We start from the raw sequence: 8,007 nt of genomic DNA, 5'->3' as shown, positions 1-8,007 counted from the left end.
CCGAGTACTGGCCGCTGAAAGCTATGCCCCACAGGAAATAGGGGTCAAACCTCCATGTTAAAAGGCAATCTACAGGCTGGTGGTTCTTCCTTAAGCCGTAAGATTTTCGGATGGTCAAGTTATTATTACAGCCAAGTTGTTTTGGTACATCAGCCACCCACAAAGGTCACAGTCTGTTCTCATGGCAGTGAGATCAGTAGGACTGGACAGAGATCCTGCTCGAGGGTAATGACATCTGTCTTCAGTGTTCAGTGCCAGTTCCATCAGATCAAACAAACTTTTTGAACTAATTTCACAGCTCCATCAGGAACTAGTTCTCATTGTTTTATCATATTGTATCTGAAATTAAATTTAAAGAATACATTTTCTAGCATTTTTAAACAAACTGTTGAACTGTTTTCTCTTCTCTTTGCTCATGTAAGTTGTTTTTTATTGGCTGGATTCCCAATGTGGGGAATGTGTGAAGTTCAGTTCATTCAGATATTTTAACACTTTTAGCACTTTCATTTTTAGGAAGTAGAGGAAAGAAATTTGACTGAAAAGCATCCATCAAGACAACATCTGTTATCTAAGTATTTTGTAATCATCTTTTTTACCAACAAGTTAGCATAAAGTTTTTTTTTTTATGTTATTATGCTCTTTAAACTGTTATTGAACTGTGAAAAACACTAGTAGTCACTAGTAGGGGGGTCACGTGATGCAGCCTCTGCAGGCAGACGTGTGTCGGTGAGCTCCAGGTAGTCCTCAGCGGTGATGGCTTTATACTAACGACTACATTGCTCCAGATATAGAATTTATTCCCGAAACAGTGGACAAATACTTACTACTCGAACCTGACTAATTAGGGCTGAAATTTAGCTGTTTTTGGACGTTTTTCGTCGGCTTGAGAGAGAGTCCTCTCACGTGGGGAAGATGGCGGCTGATCAAGATAAACCAACACTGAAATCCCTGATGAAGGCTATCCGTGAATCGAAAGAAGAGCTCACTGGGCATATAAATCAAAAAATAGACCATATCCAACAATCGCTAACAAAAATAGAACAGTCATTGTCAACGCTGGCTGAACAGGTGCAGGAAATGGAAACCAGAGTTGGAGCTAACGAAGACAACCTCTCTGACGCTCAAGCACGCATACTCAAAATGGAGAAGGAAATAACTTTCCTGAAGGAGAAATCGGACGACTTGGAAAACCGGAGCAGGAGATCAAATGTCAAAATTATAAACATCCCAGAAAGATCCGAAGGTACCGACATGATTGGTTACGTGGAACGGCTAATCCCGCGGCTTCTCGGGGAGGAACACTTCTCAACCCCGGTTACCATCGAGAGGGCACACCGCCTGGGGAGAGCGTCGGAGCGGACCAGACCTATCCTCGTAAAGTTTCTGAACTTCAGGGACAAGGACAAAGTGCTCCGTTTGGCCAGGGACAAGGGGACGATACAGTTGGATAATAATCGAGTCTCATTTTACCCAGATTACAGCATCGAGGTGCAACGCAAAATGCTTGCTTTTAAAGAGGTGAAGAAAAAACTACGGGAGAAAAATATTGAGTACGCCACCCGCTACCCTGCTAAACTGAGGATTCGACACGGAGGTGGATTTAAGCTTTTTTCAGCCCCATCTGAGGTGGAGACCTTCCTGTCCACTGTTCGGGATGAGGGATAGAACATTTCCTTTGCAAGATGACCACGCACCATGACTGTTAACGGTAAAATAACGTTACATAAGATAATCCATAATTACTGGCTGTCCCTCAAATGTTAAACCATTTCGTGTATTATCGGGCGCACCTGTGCCTGCTAACACTACAGGTGTGTTAAGTATTTTTTGTTAAATATAGTTAATATAGTTCTTGAGTGGTTTCTGCTGGAGCAAACATATCCTTATTTTTTTTAGAAAAAATGTTCTCTGCTGAGGATACCACAAATGTTTAGAAGCGGGGTTTATCCCACAGTTTGTTTATTGGGGGTTAAAGTGTGGGTTTTCTTTTTTATTTTATTTTTCTTGGGATTTGTGGGGCACTCTCTCTATGGGGTTCATTCTGTGAGTATTGAAAGCTGTAAACTTATAGCAAAGGGCCAGAGATTTCTTTATTTTGTCCAAGTTATGTGCATTTTGTGTTGTCACTTAACCAGAATATTTTTTCATATTACTTATAATGAATAAGACAGGACTATTAAACTGTATTTCGTTGAATGTTAGAGGGATTAACAACCCCATTAAAAGGAAGAAAGTCCTAACATACTTTAAGAAACAAAGCACAGACATCGCCTTTATTCAAGAGACCCATCTCACAGATATAGAACATTTAAAGTTGCGCAGGGATTGGGTTGGCCATGTATTTTATTCTTCTTTTTCATCTAAAGCTAGAGGTGTAGCCTTACTCATCAATAAAAACCTCAGATTTAGGTTAAATTATATGGAGAATGATAGATTCGGCAGATTCATTCTGGTAGATTGTGTAATAAATACAAACAGGGTAATACTTGTATCCTTATATGGCCCAAATTTAGACAACCCAGAATTTTTTAATGACTTAATTCTAAAACTGGCTGCGATTGAAGCTCCATGTATATTGGGCGGTGACTATAACCTGGTTCTAAATCCATTAATGGATCGCTCCTCTCCTAAACTTGTTACACCAACCAGATCTGCGGTGGCTCTGGCTCAGGGCATGAAAGAATTAGGATTGGGGGACGTATGGCGTTTACGTAATCCAACTTGCAAAGACTACTCATTCTATTCCAATGTCCACAACACTTATTCAAGAATAGACATGTTTTTAACCTCACACCCACTTTTGTCACAAATTAAAACCTGTTCTTATTTAGCAGCCACGATTTCAGACCATAATCCCATACAAATGAAATTAGAATTTCATCATCCTGTTTCCTCTTCTCCTAGATGGAGATTCAGAGAATATCTTCTTAGAGATCCTGAATTTGTCACTTTTATGAATGCCAAAATCGATATGTATCTAGAAGTAAATTTAAATACCTCCTCACATTCAAATATATGGGAAGCACTCAAAGCGTACATGAGGGGGCATATTATTTCATATGTTTCACATAAAAACAAACAAAAAAGGGAACAGCTTGCTCAATTAGAAAAAGATATAAGGACTTTGGAGATTGACCATTCAAAAACAAAACACCCAGAATTACTTAGTGTTTTAAAACAAAAACGGATTTCATATGACAACCTCTGTACAAGTAAAGCTGAGGCAGCAATGGCTAGAACAAAATATCATTACTACGAATTTGGCAATAAAACAAGCAAACTACTGGCGTGGCAAATAAAAAAGGAGGACAATGAAAAATTTATTCAGAGAATTAAAACGGATGATGGTAGACATTTAGAAAATACAAAGGACATAAATTTGGAATTTAAAAAATATTATCAATTATTATATAAATCTGAACGTCACAAAGACAGTGTAGATATAAAACAATTTTTGAATCAATTACATTTACCTAAGATTAATACAACCGACAAAGACATACTGGATGGTGAGGTAAGTGAGGAGGAGGTTCGCCTTGCTGTTAAATCGTTACAAAATAATAAAACCCCAGGACCGGATGGCTTTCCAATTGAATACTTTAAAACCTTTTCAAACAAATTATTAACCCCACTTACAAGTATGATCAAGGAGGCATTCCAACAGACAGCACTTCCTCTCAAACTTTAGAACTTGCAACAATAACATTACTTCCTAAACCTGGAAAAGATGTACAAAAGTGCGGTAACTATAGACCCCTGAGCCTTCTCAACACCGACTATAAGATCTTATCTAAAATAATAGCATCTCGACTGGAGAAAATAATCCCAAAAATTATTCATGCAGACCAGACAGGTTTTGTTAAGAACCGACAGGGAGCAGACAATATTCGGAGGTTGTTTCATGTTATTGATATTGCTAAAAGACAGAGGTACCCCCTGGTGATACTTTCTATGGATGCTGAGAAGGCGTTTGACAGAATTGAACCTGATTTTCTTTTTGAGACCCTGAGAGCTATGAATTTTGGTGAAACCTTTATTAGATATGTAAGAACACTCTTTAATAGCCCTAGATCACAGATTTTGACCAATGGGGTTCTGTCGGACGCCTTCTCGCTCTCCCGAGGCTGTAGACAGGGCTGCCCAAGTTCTCCTAGCCTATTTTCCATTGCTATAGAGCCATTAGCGATTGCTATCCGTTCTGACTTATCAATTACAGGTATAAAAGTAGGTACAGAAGAACATAAACTTGCGTTGTATGCAGACGATTTGTTAGTATTTATATCTCAGCCATTTAAATCCTTTCCATCTTTACTGGCATGCCTTGGGACATACAGTGCAGTTTCTGGCTACAAAATCAATTACTCCAAAAGTGAAGCGTTTTCACTTAACATGACAGAACAGGAGGCACAATTACTGCCTGGTTCATTTAAATGGTGCAAGGATGGTTTTACATACCTTGGCATTAATATTAGTTCCTCGTATGATCAAATTTACCGAAAGAATTACACATCATTAATTAATAAAACCAAGACAGAGCTGGAACGATGGATGGATCTCCCACTATCTTTGATTGGCAGAGTTAACTCAATTAAAATGTCTATATTACCTAAATTTATTTACTTATTTCAATGTGTCCCCTTAAAAGTCCCAATGACATTCTTTAAAGATTTAGATAAAGCAATATCTCTATTTTTATGGCGGAAGAAGGTCCCAAGAGTTAAGCTTCTTACTTTACAGGCTCCCTATGCTAAAGGTGGATTAAATCTTCCAAATTTCAGAATGTATTACCTAACCTCCCAGTTCCGTATTTTATGGATGTGGATTTATTCAAATGGCAACGATGTGAGGTGGATCTCGATGGAGCAACAAGAGTTGAAATCCATGTCATTAGCAACCATTCCCTTCTTGAGTTCAAAAAAGCAACTTTCTACAATTACATCAAATTCTTTAATTTTAGCTACCTACAACGCATGGCTTCAGTTACACGCTCTCTTAAATCTAAACATAAAATTGTTGGTTAACACACCACTTAAAGATAACCCCAACATTCCTCAACCTATAACAGATGGTATACTACAAACTTGGGTTAGAAAAGGCATTAGATCAGTAGGCGACCTTTATACCAATAATGTCTTTGCCAGCTTCGATCAATTATCTGAATTTTATGACTTGCATAGGCACAATTATTTCAAATATTTGCAGATTAGACATTGGATTAAGAGCCAAACATTAGAGATATTCCCAAGTAAACCAGAGGAAACCTTGCTTGAATCATGTTTATTAGATCCTAAACGTACTACTACAAAAGGACTTATTTCTTGTGTTTACAAAATTGTTCTTGACTATTCACCAGCTTATGACAAGTATTCGAAAAAATCGAAATGGGAGTTGGACTTAAACTGCAACTATGATGACAAAAGCTGGAGCAGATTACTAAATTCATCTCAAACAATATTAACATCAACAAAACACAGACAAATTCAATTTAATATTTTTCACCGCATATATTATACCCCATATAGGTTGAATAAGCTGAATGCCAGTATCACTGACAAATGCCAGAGATGTAAGACGTCTGTAGGGGATCTTCTTCATATGCTTTGGAATTGTGTACACTTGCAAACCTACTGGGATAATGTAATTCTGGTAACATCAGCAGTTTGTGGACTTTCTTTAGATCCTGACCCCAGGATTTGGATACTTGGAGATATTATGTCCTTGGAATTAAATTCTTACAAGAAACACTTTGTTTTGTTAGCATCATCTGCAGCAAAAAAGTGTATACTTAAAAATTGGAAATCCGTGGAGCCTCCAAACCAGAAACAATGGATCAACGAACTGTTGTCATACTGCACTCCTGAAAAAATTCTCCATTCAATACGTGGGACATTGGCTAAGTTTGACCGGATATGGACTCCCTTCCTGGACATTTTAACCAGAATAGACCTGAGAGACTGATCTGTATTGATCTTTGCTGCCTTGTTTCAATTCTTTTAATATTTTTTGTTGTATCCTTTTCTCTTTACTCTGGCCTATCAAAAATGTGGGTAGTGCTAAATGTAATACTACTACATGTGTTGTTACATGGAGAGAGCGGGTGGGGTGGGTGAGTTTTATTTCTGAATTATTATTATTATTATTATTATTTTTTTTTTTTTTTTTTTTTTTTTTTTTTTTTGGGGGGGGGGGATTTCCACAGGGGAAAAAAAAAAAAGAATAATATTGTACTTTGGATGTAGATTTTGTATGGACATACATTCTGAATAAATATATATATACAAAAAAACACTAGTAGTCGATAGTTGCAAGATACTGAAACCTGAAGTTGCCTTAGAAAAGGGGAAAGCTTAGCCTATAGCCTAGCTTAGCTTAGTTAAGCCCAGTTTAACTTGGCTTATTTAACAGGGACAATGTGCAAAAAAGGGGGTATAAAAGATGCTTTGCACCAGATTTAGCTTAAGCTAATTTCTATTTGTAGCCCCAGTGGCTTCTTTTGGTACATGGATAGCTAAATGTATTAAACATTGTCTGGATGCTGATCAGTCATTGGCGGTTGTTTTAAAGCGATAAGATCATTTTGTAGCCTCATAATACTTCCTGCCTAAATTTAGTCCAACAGTTGCACTTGAAGATATGAAGAAATACAAATGTAGGTAAAAGCCCATTTCTTCTTTTCCACTCCAGCCTGCTGTGAGATTAAATAGCAGAGAACACTATCAGACACTTTGGCTGCAGCTGTCATAATAACTGCACAAGCGTGAATCTAAGGTAATATATGTAAATTCGTTTTTTAACTGGCTTCAGCACAATGTTTCTCCTACACTCCTGAAGAATTCCTTTTGCTTTTTTGTGTCAAATCAATAGTCAGACTCCAGTTCATGTTCACAGAGGTATTCAGCAAAAAAAAGAAAAAATCAACCCTAAACACAGCTTGTCAAAGAGGTTCATATGTGCAGCGTAATAAAAGTAGGAGATGTGGAAGGTAAGTCAAGGACCCTGTGTACTACTTTGTTCCACCTTGAAGTCTTCCTGTCTCGTCTGTAGTCACTCCTTTGGCAGGACATGATCAAACATATTCAAATGCTTACGTTTGCCGGAGCCTCTCCTGCATCTCATTACCCATGCAGGCCTCTATGCAACCTTAAACGATGTTTAAAATTCCAGGGTCCTGGATTTCCAAATGCGATTTGCACTTTTTCTCTCGGCTGCATAAGTACTTTTTGCAAATTGCTTCAAACCTTAAATGTGATAGTTGTGCACTTGTACTTCTGTCCCTTTATAGATGGGACACTTGAAAGTTTTCAAGCAGGCTTTTGAGAAGACCAAAGGCAAGAGATAAAAGTGAAATAGCCTCTGGTTTTATATGTAACAGATGTCAGCGAAAAGCCTCAAAGTGGGGGTGAAACGCTTGTACATTATTAAAAGCAGCAGAAAGACATGAGGGACGTTAAGTATGTCTCAAATACAGATTGACCTTCTCTTTTTGATGCTGCAGATCTTGAAATCATCTTTCCTCTTTTCTTTTCGTCAAGAAAAGTCAACACATCCAATTGTATTCTCTACAAAAAATATGTTTAATAACAGAAATACTTTACCCCTTCAGAGTTATAACTATTTTCATAGATTACATAAAAACATTGAGCCACAGTGGACGTTGCAAAATGTGGAAAAAGAGAAAGTCTGGTGTAAAATATTTAATTGCCTTGAAATGTACTGTTTCATAATCAAACTGTACTTTTTAATTAAAAAAAAAGTATTAAAGTTGAAGGTTCAAGTCAAGGCTATTTATCATGCCCAAGCTGTCAGTACAGTATGTCCTGCCTCCTTTCACTTTAATTTAATGTCCTTTATTTAAATATACTTGATGACAGGTACTATAGGGGAGATTTTTTTATTTTATTTTAGTACATAACTACAATACTCAGTTTTTTTTGTTTCGTAAACTAAACTTTTGGTTTGCATCTACATAATTTTTGATGTTTTGTTGGTTCCAATTCACACTGAGCT

This window comes from Xiphophorus hellerii, chromosome 20 (assembly GCF_003331165.1).
Source record: "Xiphophorus hellerii strain 12219 chromosome 20, Xiphophorus_hellerii-4.1, whole genome shotgun sequence".
Classification (NCBI taxonomy): Eukaryota; Metazoa; Chordata; class Actinopteri; order Cyprinodontiformes; family Poeciliidae; genus Xiphophorus; species Xiphophorus hellerii.
Note: the sequence above shows the minus strand (reverse complement) of the source record.